The sequence below is a fragment of the Saccopteryx leptura genome, chromosome 5, assembly GCF_036850995.1.
Source record: "Saccopteryx leptura isolate mSacLep1 chromosome 5, mSacLep1_pri_phased_curated, whole genome shotgun sequence".
Classification (NCBI taxonomy): Eukaryota; Metazoa; Chordata; class Mammalia; order Chiroptera; family Emballonuridae; genus Saccopteryx; species Saccopteryx leptura.
Window position 1 is genome coordinate 62,715,490 of NC_089507.1, and position 16,902 is coordinate 62,732,391.

General features: G+C 43.5%; 1 protein-coding gene across 6 annotated transcripts in view; it reads right to left on the reverse strand.

Moving 5' to 3' along the window:
• The window catches only part of RASGEF1B (RasGEF domain family member 1B), a 641,531-nt gene that overhangs the window by 26,463 nt on the left and 598,166 nt on the right, over positions 1-16,902 (reverse strand). The window contains exons 1-2 of one of the 6 annotated variants that reach the window (XM_066383863.1): positions 11,334-11,467; positions 9,231-9,389 (exon numbers count right to left, since the gene is read on the reverse strand). The exons of 2 other annotated variants lie outside the window; for them this stretch is intronic. The gene's annotated coding sequence lies outside the window, so the exon portion shown is untranslated. Of the gene's footprint in view, positions 1-9,230; positions 9,390-11,191; positions 11,468-16,902 lie in introns of those variants that run through there. 3 more of the 6 variants (XM_066383862.1, XM_066383861.1, XM_066383860.1) reach the window with 3 other exon arrangements.

The following is a 16,902-nucleotide window of genomic DNA, read 5'->3' on the forward strand; positions in this document are numbered from 1 at the left end:
GCTATTACTGGGATTCCTAGGGACAGCTCCTGGCCCTGAGAGTAGATTCCCCGTCCTGGAAGCATGTCTGCGCAATGGAGGCATTCGGAAGCTGCCCAGACTGAGGGTTTCAGAAATCAATGAGAAGAAGACAAACTCCAGCCTTGTGCTGATAGGGACAGGGTGTGTGTGTGGAGGCTGCAGGAGGGTAAAACCTGGGCTCGTCTTTTTCCGGTGCCTAAAGATGTTAGCATTTGAATGCGGCATGGGTGGGAAGCCCTGTCTGAGAGGGCACATCCCTCACTGCTAGGGCATCTGTGCCAGCTCCAGAGAGTGGGGGCCCCAGCCTCACAAGGTGTGCAGGCGCCTTGGCTAGGAAAAAATCCATGATACAGCTGACCTGGAAGGTGAAAACAGCATTTAGGGAACATAACACCCCAAATGAAACAGGGATAAAGCTCTTTAGCATCCTGTACTCTATCCCACCCACACACCACTGCTGAGGGAGGATGTAAAAAGGATACCTGAAAACACAGCCACACCCGGGAAAAGTGACGACTGAAAATCACTCTATCTGGGAGGTTTGTTAACACCAGGGTCATCCCTGCTGCGCCTCTCGCTTGGGCAGGACGAGGTCATGGCTGAAAGGATCGGGAACTACGGAATGTAAATGTTGACACAAATGCTCCACACTTCATTGATAAGACCTCACACGGAAGATTCCTGGCGCAACAAATAACTCAGTTAACACATTTTATGAGGCAGTGGACCAAGTACGGTCCTGTTCTCTTCCAGCTGCAGTCCACGTGCAGTCCACCCTTTGTGAACTGGCTGTCCTTGGTGGGAAGCAAAAGCAAGGGCCTGTTTTCCCGGGTGCAGAGAAGCTCAAAATGTCCTTAAACTGGGAGAAGGGCACCTGAAATGAGAAGCGCCTAAAAATGACTTCTGTGAACCCAAAGGGGACACTTGGTCTGGCTCTAAAAAGCTTGCAATGGTTCAAGGTACTCAGTGACCTTCATGTTCAAGATGGCAAGTGTAAGGCACGCTACCATGCCCTGGGAGTTTTTATTTTCGCTGCCAAGGACCATGAATTTTCCTCAATTTCTCCAGTTCTAACTCATCACTACTGAAACCATGCTAATAAAGTGCTTTGGGGGAGATGGCTGACCAGGATTTGGGAATGTCAGAAAATGTTAAAAGTTCAGAAGGATTATACAAATCATCCAGTCCAGGGTGGAAAATGGAGTTCATTTCACTTTCTAACAGCAATCGCTCAGAAGTGCTTGCCGAGAGGCCAGTGATGGGTGAGAAGGCTTCAGAGGCTATAAGCGGTGGGTCAAGGTGGATGCTAAGCAATCAGCAATGACTATAAGGCCATCATGGAAGAAGACAAAGCCCAGGGCCATCCTGGGCTGGTCCTGTCTCCTCTCCTGTTAAGCGTGCACACTGAGACCAGGGGAGGTGAAGTGAAGTGACTAGGCCAAGATGACTCCGTGATGTGGTCTCAGCCACAAGTGAGCCCAATGGAACTCCCCTGAATCTTGCATCCCGGCTGCCTTCGATTTATTCACATGAAACATTAACCCATAAAATAGTCATGAGTCACTCAGAGTTCCCTTTCAAGGAATCAGTACTAAAAGCCACCAAGTATTCGGACAACTTAGTGATGTGCTTCCATCAAGCAGATGAGGACTCAGATCTGGACAAGGACTCCAACTGAGTAAAATCCTAAACTGGTGCTTAACAGCTGTGAAAACTTATTCCACAACCCCACCCAGGTCTGCTTTTATATGGAAAATTATTTCCAATTTTGCTTGCCCCTTCTGAAATTCTAACAAAACTATTATTTTTCCTTACAGTAAAGTTCTTCTCAAAGCCTTATGAGAGTAATGGCAAGGGTTTTTGTATTATTACTTGAAAACATGCCATGCACAGAAGGTGTCTGAGGAGGTACAAATACTCAATACCTAGAAAACCCTCTCCAGGCCATGGCCAGTTGGTTCAGTGGATAGAGCGTCAGCCTGGTATGCGGATGTCCTGGGTGCACCCCCCAGTCAGGGCACACATGAGACGCGACCATCTGCTTCTCTCCCCCATCTTCTCCTCCTTGCAAGTGGCTCGGCTGATTCAAGCATTGGCCCCAGACCGGATTGCAGGGTGGATCCCAGTCGGAGCACATGTGGGAGTCAGTTTTTCTGTCTCCCTTCCTCTCACTTACAAAAAAAACCCACACAAAACCTCCAACCAGGCACCAAAAGAAAATACTGCAAAAAGTAATGGAAACCAAACCGAGGTATGTTCATTGGGATTTTAGTTTATTAGACTTAAAAATCAATTTTAAAAAGAGAGTATGTCACAGGTCATTTTCTGCCTTCTTAATTAGCCCAAAGTCCTATTGCTAATCAGCTGATTTTCCCGTGAGCACCAAGATTGTTGAACTTGCACATAGCAGCCGCTGAGACTCAAGTCATCCCAAGAGACTCTATCTGCTTATTCATGCACAGTGGTCATATTTTCTACCTTGCCATATACTCAAGACAGCATCTTACAATTCCTTAGGCCTTCTCCCTTCCTCAGCTGGAAATTCGTCTACTACGGGACCCTGTGTGCTGGAAGTCCCGACATCCCACACAGTCCTGTCCTTCTCGACTCCCCACCAGGCCCTTCACCGGAGAAGCATGGTGTGGAAGGCTCTGAGGATGTCGGCAGTCCCCAGCTGCGTAAGGTTTACCGCCGACAAACGCCTTTCTGGATTCTACAACCACCAAAAGACAGCCTCACTCCGTCTCGGCTGCATAAGAAGCTGAGGTTCAGAAGAACTGTAATAACTCGCCTGTGGCTATATATACATCAGGAACGGGACAGAAGGGGCAGAGTTTCAAACCTAGGTCTGCAGACGTCAGGTTGAAAATTTATTACGCTACCTCATGTTATATTGCAAGGGGTCTTCTTTGAACTTCTAATGTCTAACTATAAAATGAAAAGCCTGTCAGTTTATCTGAAATTGTACGCTATTAGAGAAATTTATATGTTTTACATGTTCTACATAAATCCTTGCTCCAAAGATGTATTAAGGCCATTATTCACTCTTCTCACAAAGCAATACTGTCAACAAAAGTGTTTCAGCTACTCACCATTACAATCAAAACATAGTCCCATCTGATAAAGATTGCAGAGATTTGAAAATTAGTTCTTTATATTTTAGTATCTTTGAAATTGGGTTGCACATAAACAGTTGACTGGTAAGAAAATACGTTTGTCCTTTTTTTTTAGCAATATATGATGAAATAAAACAGCATCTTACAATAGATAGAATCTTAGAGTCAGTAAAATACAGTAATATTTGCTTGTGTGTACTTTCTAGATTTACAGCAAAAAAAAATTAATAAGACAAATGACAAAAAAAAAAAAAGATCATGGGTCACAGTAGTCACCACCCATTTCTGGATAATATCTAACAAGTGGCCTGTTTAGCCATTTTCTGGAAAGATCAACGGCCTCGTGTAATAGATGCCTTTGGTAAACAAGGGGAAAGGTCAGCAGAATGGTACAGAAAGTACTGTTGTGAAGTGTATTTTTAAATGCCTAAGAAGTAAACATAGCAGATTTTTTTCTCCTAAGTAACACCCACATCAAGAACTGCTGTCACTGCAGTACTACTCCGACTGAACAGCCGGACTCCAGTTCTACCTGCTTTGGTTCCGAAAATGAAATGTAAGACTCAGAAGATTAAATACTGGCATGGTTCTTGTTTAAGAAAACAAATATAAAATGCAAGTACTGGACATGAGAATGCAGAGAACTGTTTATCCCTGGGCACTACTAACTCTGGGAATCACGTGCTAACAATTTTCTAGTGGAAGAAGGGTTAAGTGTGAGACTCCTGTCCCACAGCTCCCACTTACTGTTTTCTCGATTTCTATGTAGGTCTGGTTTCTCCTTGTCTGCAGCAAACATTTTTACTGCTCTCACGACTATTTTCTGCCCTCGGGCTCCTGTGAACTCTCAATTTCCTCCTCTCTCCCCTATTCAACATAATCTCAAAACCAACTTCTCCATCGTCTGTTGTTCTTCTCTAGCACAAACTGTGCCCAACCCAGGCATACCCAGCCATGGGGACCTGCTCACCAAAAACCTTGTTTAGGAAAAATGGATTCATCCAAATTTAGACTGTATGACAGCATGAAGTTAAATACTGGCATTAATTTCACTGGTAAGTCAAACTTCCAACTAGTTAATTCCTTTGGAAAAAAGAGAGATTTATGGGAGACACTTGAGCAAGCTGCTGAATTTAGTCAAATCACTACCAGTAAGATAAGGCAGAGGGCAAGGTTATCTACCAAGTACTGCTCAGCTTACAGTTTCATTTGTAAACCCCTTCCTGGAAGCTCAGATTGTATTCTACTTGACCAAGGGCTCTTAACTTTTTCTGGGAAATCACAAACCTCTCCCCATGAGAAGTGTATATATCTGTGTGTCCACAGATTAGGACACACATATGCTGGCCTGTACAGAACTAGCTACTTGCCTACTCGGCCTCAAAGGAAGAGAATGTGGTGGTTCTGAAGGGAATCTTGGTCTAACACATTCAAGACTCCTCCTTAGAAATCAAGGAATGCTGTATTTTCATAGTACCAATCACACGGAGTTGAAGAGGATTAAAGGCACTTCTTTTGGTTTGGGTAGAGATATCTAAATAATATTTCCCCCACTATATTAGAGCAGCCCTTCAGAAGGGAGAGGAGGCAATGAGACAATGGGAAGCAGATTTCATTTTTTTAAACAATGAACCAGGCTAAAAGAAAGTCTAGTGACACAGAAATCAGCATGCAGATTACAGATGCCGCTGGAAAACTTCCCAAAGGGAAGTCACAGAGAGATCCAACCCAGGTATACAAGATGGATGTCCTTTTTACAATTAATTTGGTAAGCTGGAAAGTTGGTTGACAGACAAGATATCTTACAGGGGCAGCTAATTCAGTCACCAAGATATATCATGTTCTTCCAAGGACCCTGAAAAAGTTCAGCCTGACATTGATCCGGCAGCAAGGAAGCAGGCTCTGGGTGATTTAAGGGATGAATGGGTTTGAAAGGCATGCCTAATGGGTTCAGACCAACTAAAGACCAGATGAAAAGCTGCCTTCTTCTCAACAGCAGACTGTATTTGAATTAGCGAGCGCTTTTGCACAATGTTATTTATGATGTGGCAGGTGCACGAGGATAAGGTGGTTTCAGGTGACAATTCAAATTGGAAAAGAGGTCCAGGAAAAGATGGGTGTAGGACTAAATCAAAAGCTATTTTTCAACATCTACTATAGCTGCATTGTAAATCTCTCTCCCAGAATGTCAAGTCAGCATTTCCTTTACACTCGAGAGAATGAGAGAGAAAAGGGAAGAGTCCAAAGGGGTGAAAGTGTTTTTTTAAATACTTAATAAATCCAACGCCTTTGCATTGATCACTGCCTCTTAGGTTCTGTTCAAATGCTGAGCATATGCCCCAATTAAACACCCACCCCCCCACACACACACCACACACCCCCCACACACACACACACACATACACACCACACACAGAGGTAAAGGAAGGCCTCCCTATCGCAGCTGAACTTTGAACACATATTTGTTTAGTGAGGAGAGGCTTAATTTAATATCCTGGAATTACTCGTTCCCCAATATCCATTTGGATTCCAAAAGAACTTTGCACTTTGGGTAAGATGTATCTTCTTCTTATTTTCATTGGAGGTTCCAGAGATCTGAATGAGAAAGAGCTCATACAGTTCTGCTTTCCTCCAGCTGGTATCTCCCTGGCACTGCTGGACTGGGTCTCAGAACACAAGGGTGATTGCCAGTTCATAGAGTGTATCTAACTACAGATGTGAGCCAGGATAAAAGTCAAGGACAAACTTCTAACACTACCTAAAATATGGCTTATTTTGAGCTTGAAAATGTCTTAAAGATGAACTTCTGAGCTCTTTCTTCAGCCAGGGGAAGTCCTATTAGAAGAGATCTCTAGCAACAGCTCTAGAAACTCTAGAAATGCTACCCCTCTGTAACCTCCTGAAAAAAAAAAAGAGGCATTGTGTTGAAAGTACAAACATACAGAGCCGACAACTCAGAATCAACTCACTTCTCTGGCATGTGAACAAAAAGTAAGTAACTCTCAGAAAAGTGCATTCTTTGGAAAGAAGCCCCAAATACTTGGTAGATTTCACAGTTAAGGGGGTAAAATTCCTATTTTTGAGAAAAAACAAGTCCTGTTTCTCTCTGCAGTAATAAAATGGTGTTAGTATTTCCTGATTTGGTATATAGGCTTCCATACAAAAACTGAGTTTGCATTGTTTGATTTGTCCTAGATGTTACTTCACAAAAACGTTTTTACTAATTCCTAACTGATGGAAGGAGAGGAATATACCTCAAGCAATTACTATCTGGTTTTCCTCGAAGAAAAACAGAGCTAAAACCTGTCCATTTGTTCTTAGGGATACCTTGTTAGCAGTTCATTAAAACACAAAACAAAATTTCAGTACATGGAAACTGTAAACGGGCCTCGATTTCTCTATGAGATAAATCTTTGCTGTATGGGAACTGATCCCAGAACAGGTTGACATCCTTGATGCATTTTTAATCAGCTACAACTTTCATGCAGTTCCTGAGTTTAACAGTAGAGGGATCCACCATCCTTGTCTTTGAAAGGGCTGGTGCTTTTCAGCAATAGCAGTTTGTGCTGGTTCAGAAAAGTAAAAGGATAACCAGTTTTGAGGAGAAAAATTGAAAAGTTAGTGCTTGTAATACTGGCACATAATCAAACTTAGGAAAGTGGCATTGTTCATTCTGTACAGTTGAACATATATACTGACTGATAAGGACAATTAAGTCTTATTTCCTATATCTTAGTTGCCTGTCTATGATGAGGTTTAATTATTTCATTTTCCCAGAGGAATAAAAGTGACCTTCTGGATAATCAAAATCATCATTAGCCAATTAAGTGCTGTCAAAAGAACTTTCTGGGATATTGGGAACGTTCCTCTTCGGTACTGTCCAATATAGCAGCCAACAGCCACATGTGCCTATTGAACACTTAAAACGTGGCTAGCACAACTAAGAAACTAATTTTTTTTATTTTGTTTAATTTAATTAAACTTAAGTTTAAATACTCCCATGTGGCTATTGGCTATCATACCGAATTACAAAGAAAGTGGCTGAATCGTCATTTATACATGACACACCTAAAGCCAAATTACACAATATTATTTAAAGGAGAATCCTTTATGAAAAAGTTTTTTGTTTTTTTTTCTCAACTTAATTCACCTCAACAGGAAAATCACCTGATATTTAGTGGGGTCATTTGTTATAAACAAGCAGAATCTTCTATTTGCATTTTACTATAAAACATGATTACTCGTTACTAGGATAATTTTATTTTGGGGGGCACAAGTTCTTGAAACACTGCACTAATGCCCCCCATTCTGTTAGATAAAGAGAAAGACACTGCTGGTCCATATAGTGAAGTGCTTTCCTTTCTCACAAGGCTTATTCTTACTTTCCCTGCGTTAAACAAATTTTCATACCAGGGTTTCATAATAAAATTTCTATCAATTGAATGATTTCCCAGATGTAGACAAAAGTTGAAACAAGATAGGAAATATATAGACCTAAGAAAAAAAATGGTAAAAAAAAAAAAGTTAAAAAAATTAGTAACACTGACTTAATTCAAAAACAATTTCCTGACTCAACTTTCTTGATAATTAGTGTTTTTAAATATACTTGCAGGAGCAAAACAAAAGCAGTTTAAGAAAATATTAAACCTCTCCACAGTTTTAATCAATAAAAAGAAACATCACTCTCCTCTCCTCACTGCCAAGTACCCAGAAAGTAGCTGAACATCTGACTGCAGAACCCTTCAATCTTCACTCTCCTAGCGCTAACACAGGGTGCAAATGCAGAAGTGATCGGTCACAAAATAAATCAGTTATCACAGAGCTAGAAGAGACTCGCAAAGTCATCTAGTTCAACACCGTCTCATTTTACAGATATTGCAGGTGTAAGGAGAAAGTGACTTCTTAGGGCTCTAGGTCAGCTACAACCTTAGTCTCTACTATTCCCAAGGCAGAAGTCTGGCCACAGCACTAAGCTACAATGTCTGTCATTTTAGGATAATTGAGGACTGCCCAGATCTAGTTTAAGGATTTCACTGGAGAACCAAGTTAAGGACAACTGTGGTTCTTGAAGAGTGAAGGGGATGGGGAGGCAAACCCTGAATTCAATCACAGCATTTTCAACAAACAATTTGTGTCTTTATGAGCTCACAAAATGGCCTGACCAGGTGGTGACGCAGTGCAGAGAGCATCGGACTGGGATGCAGAGGACCCACGTTCGAAACCCTGAGGTCACCGGTGTGAGCGCAGGCTCATCTGGCTTGAGCCCAGGCTCACCAGCTTGAGGGCAGACTCCCTGGTTTGACTGTAGGATCATAGACATGACCTCATGGTCGCTGGCTTGAGTCCAAAGGTTGCTGGCTTGAAACTCAAGGTCACTGGCTTGAGCCCAAGGTCGCTGGTTTGAGCAAGGGGTCACTTGCTCTGCTATAGCCCCCCCCCATACCTCCACCCCCATCAAGGCACATATGAGAAAGCAATCAATGAACAACTAAGGAGCTGCAACAAAGAATTGATGCTTTTCATCTCTCTCCTTTCCTGTCTGCCTGTCCCTTATCTGTCCCTCTGTCTCTGTCTCTCTCTCTCTCTCTCTCTCTCTCACACACACACACACACACACACAATCTCATAAAATGTTATAATGGCCTTTCCATTTATTATTTGTGGGCATCAGAATCAAGATTCTCAAGATTGCTTCAGAGATTCCAGATTTTCTCAAGTTAGAGAAAATAGCCTCCTTTCCCCATCTCCTGTAAGGAAATAGACACTCTTTGAGGTCATCCAAATGTTTCTCCAAGGTCCAATTCTTCCAGGTTACCTTTGGAGCTTGATACAGTTGATCCCATCTCTTCCTGTGTCATATTGGATACCTTACTTAGCATAGACAGTCACCTAGCTTCTCCTCTTCAATTTTCTCACCATTTCTCTTTTTCCTAGGTAAGTGTTATTCAATTGGGGTTGTATTTTTTTTTTTTGCCTTAGTGTATTATAGTTTATTAGCCAGTAGTTAATTTTAGATTCTAAGAAGGTAATGTTAGCAATGATATAAGAAATAGATCTTACTATGATAAATGATAGACACTTAGAAATACATACCTAAAAACAAGTTAAATTAGATGCTAAGCTGGAGGAAAATACAAAAATTGTAAACACTTTCTGGTGATTTTTCTATTCCAAAACATGGTATGATCCCCAGGTATCAGGTGTGGCAGCAGCAGATTAACTGTCTAATGAAGCATATAGAACAGCATAAACCTGAAATGCACATGGGGGAAATAAATTCTAAGAATCTAACACTCCATTAGACAACCAGAAAGTCCAAGGCCAGTATTGCTTAGTAGCCAGAAATGTTGCCACCTTTAGGAAAACAAAGGACAGACACGTAGTGGAAGAATGCCAACAAGAAATTTGCTAATCCGTAACTGATCTTCTCATCCTTGCCAGAAAATCTGCTCCAACTGCTTAATATAGCACTGCTTGTGAACCCTAATTTCTATGAAAAGTGCCCTGGGTGCTCATTGGCTCAACTACTGTCTCACTCCAAAACAGAGAACCCCCTTTTTTTTCTCTATGAAAATCCCAACAGTCAAGAATTTTTATTACTTCTTTTTACACATCAATTCTCCATTTACTTTAAACATCAACTGACCTGTTATTTTCTTCCCAAATCTCCCATCGGTATAAACTCTGTAGGGTTAATTGTAATGTCCCTGTTTCTTAGCATAGGCTTATCACCATGGTCCAACCATGTTTTAATTTGACACACAGTCATCACATGCCAAGCTCTAGCTACTGTTTTGGAAAGGAAAGAATAATTATTCACCCATCTGAGTCTGACTGTAACAGACATTATTCAAGAGTGCAAGACTCTTCCTCTTTTATGTACCCAGTTCAGAGACCTTCCCTTGGTCACTAGAGACCATCCAGAGCTAAATATAGATCTACCCACACCAGCAGTTCCTGACCGTCGTCACATGGTGCTGCTGACGAGAGATTCCTTGGAGATGCGTTCCCAAACACACGGACGCAAATTTCAGTGTATTTTCATCTACATATACTGTACACATCTAATTAATCGGCGATGACAGACCTAGCTACATTCACCAGAGAAAGTCGCTTCCTAGAAATGTCTTCGTATTTACCACACCTGTGCGGCCCCCATTGTTTTTGCCAGAACTGCGCCAATTCGGTCGGGGTAAGGTGAGAAGTAATACTCAAATGATACGCAGACGCCCACGCATACACTCCACATAATCGCGCGCGCACACACACACACACACACACACACACACACACACACACACACACACACACACGGCCCTGTTCTGCTCTTTTTCCTCGTACAGCACTGAAGTTGTTCCCACCGTTGCTCTAGAAAGAGAAGCCCCCCCCCCCCTCCTGCGGGCTGCCGGCAAGGCTCCCTGGTACCACCAGTCACGTTATTATCTTCGGGCCAGGTAAACCGCAGCAACTCACCTGAGTTCTGGCAAGAGCAAGGCGACTCGTGTGTCCTAAGTTCGCCAGCTCAACGGGAGTGATGAAAAAATACCATCTCATTGGCGGCGACCACTGACTTCTGTTCCCCTGTCCCTTCCTAAATCAGACCCTATATTACACGGCTCCAACATTAAAAATAAGTAATTTCCCCTCCACTCTTCCACCCACCCGCGCCCCGCACACACACAAACACACAGGAAAACTAGCGAAGAAGTACTAGGAAACAACCTAGTTGTGCACCAGAAGAGGGGATGAAAGGATGAACGCGACCAGAACTCGGATAAATCCTCAAAACCTGTACCAAGCTGTCGCAACAGAAAGCCTGGCTGCCGGATCGGGGCGAGAGAGGCAACCTAAGCCTGCCCCCCCACCCCGCACCCCAACCTCCGGGGCCCCAGAGGCTGGACCCGGCACCTGTTGGCACCCGGTCCGCTCCTGTGGCAGCCCCAGGCGCCCTCGGCGGCGGGACAGGTGGACTCCCCGGCCCCTGGCTTTTGCGGAGCGCTTTGCGCAAGTAAGAGCTCGCTCGCCCCAGGCTTTCCCGCCTTCCCCAGGCTCACCCGGCAGCGGGGGCGCAGTCTGAGAGCCCGGCTGGCTCGGCGCGCGGCTCCGGGTCGTTCGGAGGAGCGCAGCGCGATCGTGCGTTCCCGCTGCCAGGCTCCGTCCTTTCCGGGAGAATAGCCTTCCCAGGGAAGAACCCACCTGCAGAGAGACCCCAGGTCCTCGCCTTCCCGGCTGTTTGCCACGCGCCCACAAATGCAACCCAAGGACAAGGAGCGAAAGCCCGCGGGAAGAAGTGGGAACAAAAATCCCACACAACCAGTCGGGTTCCTTGTTTATACTGAAACTACGGCCCAGCCGCCGCGCACACCCCCTTCGATCCGAGCGCCCGCCTTCCGCCGCAGCCCCGCCCAGCCCGGCAGACGCGGACCAATCACGGCGCGCCTCACCGCCCACTCCTCCACCGCCTCCAGCGCGGGGGACTTGCCATTGCGTCCGGGTGGGGGCCGGACTCCAGCCGTGCGGTCGCCCGGGTTCGCTCCCACTCTGCGGGGGCCCGCAGATCCGGCACAGCGGTGTTTACCAGCGCTGGTTCGGCTCGCTCCAAGGGCGAGTGTTTCCTCCTCCGTGCACCTGCCCAGGGCTGTTTGTGCATTCGTGTGTATGTGTGTGTGAGTGTTTGTGTGTTCATTTACTTGTGTACAACCTGTAAATACCGGCTCGACTGGTTATACAGTATTTATTAACATAATTATGAGCCAAAGCTTACTGTCCATGTAACTTTAAGGAGATCTGAGAGCAATCACAAGAACGTTTGCTCAGCAAGTATTTACAAGGAGCCTGAGTGCTAGGCATTGTGCAAAACGCAGGGGGCACACTTCAGGCAAATGTAGGACGGTCTCTGCTATTACGAAGCTTACAGTCTAGTGGAGGACAAACGTTATGCAAATGGTCAGCCAAACAAAATGTAAAATTGCGGCTGTTAACAAGTTCCACAAAGGAAGGAAAGCTGTGTTACGAAATACGATTCTGGAGGCAAAGACTGGAGGTCAGTCTTCAGTAAAGGCTGTGTTGTCATGGTAACCGTATACTCTATCATTGGATACTTGATAACTATTTTTTTTAAAAAAGGTAAAAACCTCAATAGTTCACCTTGTACAAATAAAAGGAGCCTGGAAAAAAAAAATAATGGAAACAAGAAAGAAAAAAAGACATCAGGAAACTATATTGGTTATGTGACCTTGAGCAAGTCAAGTAGCTTTTCTGAGCTTCCTGTATATAAAGCAACACTATTCATACCTGTCTTCTAGGACTGTAATTGGGATTACTGAGATATGAAAACCTCCCCCCCCCCCCTGCTCCCTATTCTCCTCCCTCCTTCTTCTTGGGGTGGAAACAGTCATCTTGAAGTTCACCTTGCCTATTCTTAGCCGATTTCCACCCTCATTTTCTTCATCTGTGCCTCTTCTCACTTCTCTGCCTCTAATTATATTCCCTCCTTCTCTTCAGCAAATGAGTCTCCCAGACTCAGTAATTCCCTTTCACTTATCCCAACCTCTGCAGTTTAAAGGAGAAGCGATACAGCCAAGAGAAGTTGGCTGGGACCAGCCATGCAGAGTCAAGTACAGAGGTTTGGGTAGCCCAGCCCATCTGTTGTGGTTGTGCTGGTTGGTTAGTCTTTCATGCTCAGTTTTCCATCCTGATTCTGTAACAAACATGCATAGGAAGTTGGGCAAATCTTTTACAATCTTGGGGTTCCTGGTCCTATAGCAATATATTAAAAAGGTTGGAGTAAAGCAGGATATCTTAGTGGAAAATATTTGATATATCCTTTGTAACCACTGGATACACCCACCAGCCCAGAATATTTTGCCCAGTTTTACTTTCTGAAACTTTTTTCCCACCAAAACAAAAAATGTTTATTTTAGTTTCTCAAAATATAAACTGGATCCTATGATAATATTGTCCAATGCTTTATCAAACCACACTTCTGCTCCCCATTCTGAGGGACCCCCAGGGCCTCTTCCAGCTCCCTATGAGAAAGGTGATACATAGGGACAGCTCCAAAGCTGGGTGGCCCAAACCCTAACCCCTTGGCTATCACATAGCCAGGTATCAAACCTTAGAAAAGGACTCTGAGCTCCAGTTTACTCATCTGGAAATAGAGCTATGTTTTACACAGTTCACTTCTTCAAAAGGATGCTGAAAAGATTAAAACAGATAATACATGAAATGGGTTTGGAATAATGTCATTAAGAGAAGCCTCCCTAACCCCACCCCCCATTGAAAACTTCAGTCACCCCACTCCATAGCATCCTTCCTTGTTCTGTTGTTTCCTCTGTAGGATTTACCCACCATTTAACCTACTGTATATTTTACTTATTATTGCCTGTCTCCCCTCCCTAAGATATAAGCTCCATAAGAGCCAGGTTTCTTGCTGTTATTGTAGTTATTGTTTCCCTGCTATAGTTTCAATGTCTAGAACAGTGTCTCACACATTATAAGCATTCAATTAATATATGTTGGTTGAATAAATTAATGCCTAGTACAAAAGATATTCTTTACATTCCTTACTTCTAAGAGTTTCTTTATGGTCTTTTGACTCCATAGCCTCAACTCTCATCTCTGTAAATGTTGGTAAATTCAATAATACTAGTCAAATTGATGCAAATGAGGTGCCGTTGAGTAGGACTTTACTCAAGTAACAAAAATGGCCACTTATATTAAGCTTCTCCTACATGGCATGCTTTGTGCTACACATTTTCCTTTTCCCTTCCTCTTGGATCTCAGGTGCACACAGTTAGAGCAAACATCCTGACTGATCCACATCCAACACCCTTCTGTTTATTTTAGTCTCTTTTATTTCCCATCTGAAGTTCCAAGTTCACCATCCCAACAGCATTTACCCTCTAACACAGGATTTAGTGTGTTTTTCAATCCACCATCCATGAACAATGATGCTATTGTTTTTTGTAACTATATTTATTTAAATGTTACTGTGCAATCCACCTGGTTCTGCCTCTCACTGGTATCCCTCTAGCTTTTGATTTCGATGGTCTATCCATGCTGATGTGTTGATGATGTTCACTCCTTCGACTCTTATTGAGTATTTCACCATGTTTGGGTTATATTTTTTACTTACATTATCTTTTTCCTCACTAAACCCCTGAGCTATAGGCATAATTCTCTCCATTTCTGAGATAAAGGGATGAGGCTTAGGAAGGTAAGCAACTTGCCAGCTACAGAAGCCATGAATTAAACCTTTATCTCTCTGATTCCAATGCTCCTGTCTTCCCTTTCTATAAATTGGATATAGTTACTTTCTGTAAGATTTATTAAATAATGACTGAAAAAAAATCCTCTACCATTAACTGGATTCACTTTACATGTCTAAGATATTGCTGTTAAAACTAGTTGATATGTGTGTGGAGGCGGGATGGGGGTGTGTGGGGAGCACTTGGGCCAGGCCAAGGGTGGGTGGGGGAGGGGGGCACAGAGGCAACACTCAGGGCAGCAGCATCCCCTCGGCTGCATCGCCATGGTGCCCAGTGTGCCACTGAGCATGCTCATCCCGCTGCTGCTGGAGCCAGCCAAGGGGCAGAGCCTGGATGAGAGTTGAGGCTATGGAGTCAGAAGACCAGAAAGAAACTCTTAGAAGTAAGGAATGTACAGAATATCTTTTCCTACTAGAGAGTGACTGATACAGAATCATATTATTTATGGAATGCTTACCATGTACTAGGCATTAATTTATTCAACCAACATATATTAATTGAAGGACTCAGACTGCATGCTCTCCATCATGTCCTCTGGATCAAAGGGGCCCAGGATGGTGACTACGTCTACTCCTTTGGGGGCTGCCACAACTACGCAGCCTACCAGGAGCTGCAGTGAGAGATCATTCCTGCCAAGATTGTCCACTCCACCCTCTCAAGCCCAAAGGTGTACCTGCCTGCTTCTGTGCAAGTAAGACTTACAATAGCAGTCTCCTTGGTACCTGTCACCACTCCCAAGAGCCCAAAAGATACAGCAGGCCTCCAGCAGGGTAGGCTAGGCCATGAGGAAGATGTAGCAGGGGTCCATTCTCTTTGCACCTGGAGGGAGGGTCTGACACTAAGCAACCCCTTTTCTAGCTACAAGACCTTGGACTCACTACTGAACAGTGGTGGAGGTACAGTTCCCACCAATATGGAAATGGGGCATGTCATTGCTCTCAAGGGATTATTGAGAGTGTGAAGTGAGAGAGGAGAAGGGTTTGGAGAGCCAAATGCTATTGGCTCCAGATTCCTAAGAATAAGGATCCTTATGAATTTTTGTGTTTGTATATCCTATTATGTGGAATATAGTTAACTGTAAGTAAAAAAACAAACAAGCCTGACCTGTGGTGGCGCAGTGGATAAAAGCGTCAACCTGGAAACGCTGAGGTTGCCGGTTCAAAACCCTGGGCTTGCCTGGTCAAGGCACATATGGGAGTTGATGCTTCTTGCTCCTCCCCCTTCTCTCTCTCTCTCTCTCTCTCTCTCTCTCTCTCCTCTCGCTATAATGAATAAATAAAAAAATCTTTAAAAACAAACAAACAAACAAACCCTGCCCTGGCCAGATGGCTCAGTTGGTTAGAGCATCCTCCTGGATTGCAGATGTTGATGGTTCAATCCCTGGTCAGGGCACATACAAGAACATAACAGTGTTCCTCTCTCTCTCTCTCTCTCTCCCCCTTTCTCTCTAAATGAACAAAAAATTTAAAGAAAGAAATAGAGAAAAAAAGAAAGGAACTAAGGAATGAAAGAAGGAAAGAAGCTTATGTTACAGAGGCTTAAACAAAGAGAGGTTTGTTTTTTCACATAGCATCAATTCTGAAGACAGGTGACTAATGGTATTTGTTTAACAACTCAACTAAAGTAGGATGCACATATCTGTGGTTCTTTCTGTCTTCCCTCATTGTGTGTTACTTCATGGTCATAGAATGGCTGCTGTACCTCCAGGAATCACGGCTATATTCAACCAAGAAAGGAGTTGGGGAGAAATAAGGGCCAAGCCAGCTGGACCTGTCAACTTCTTTCACAAAGGCAAACATTTTTAAGAGGTCTATTACCTAGTCTCTTCCCTGCATATTTCCACTTAGGTCTCCTTGGCCCAAAACAGCTACCATTGTCACCCATAACTGCAAAGAACACTAAGACAGCAGGGATCAGAATTGTCACAATTGAGTAAACCAATCAGATCCTATCTCCTAGGACTGGCACTTTGCCCCCTGAAATAAAATTAAAATATTATTACCAACAGAGAAATAAAGAATTGTGTATCAGTTAGCCTTTGCTGTATAACAAACATCCCCAAATTTAGCAGCTAAAAACAAGTCATTTAGTTGTCCACAATGCTCATCTGAACAGTTCTGCTGATGTCATCTAGTGTCATTCCTGGGATTGCATTCAATCAACTGTCATCTTAGATGATGCTAGATGGTCTATGATGGTCTAAATCACTTGTCTAGCTGTTGGTAGGCTGTTGGCTGGGTTACTTGGTTCTTTTCCATGTGGCGTCTTCAGCAGGTTAGCTAGGCTTAATCACATGATGGCCTCAGAATTCCAAGAAAATGAGAGCAGAAGCTGCAAAGCTTCTTGAGTTCTAAGCCCAGAATTGGTATGACATCACCTGCTAAATTCTTTTGGTCAGAGCAAATTATAAGTCTGGCCCATAGTTAATGAGTGGGGAAACAGACTCTTTCTCTTTGAGAAACTGAAAATAATTTGTGGAAGAAGTGATGGGGCGG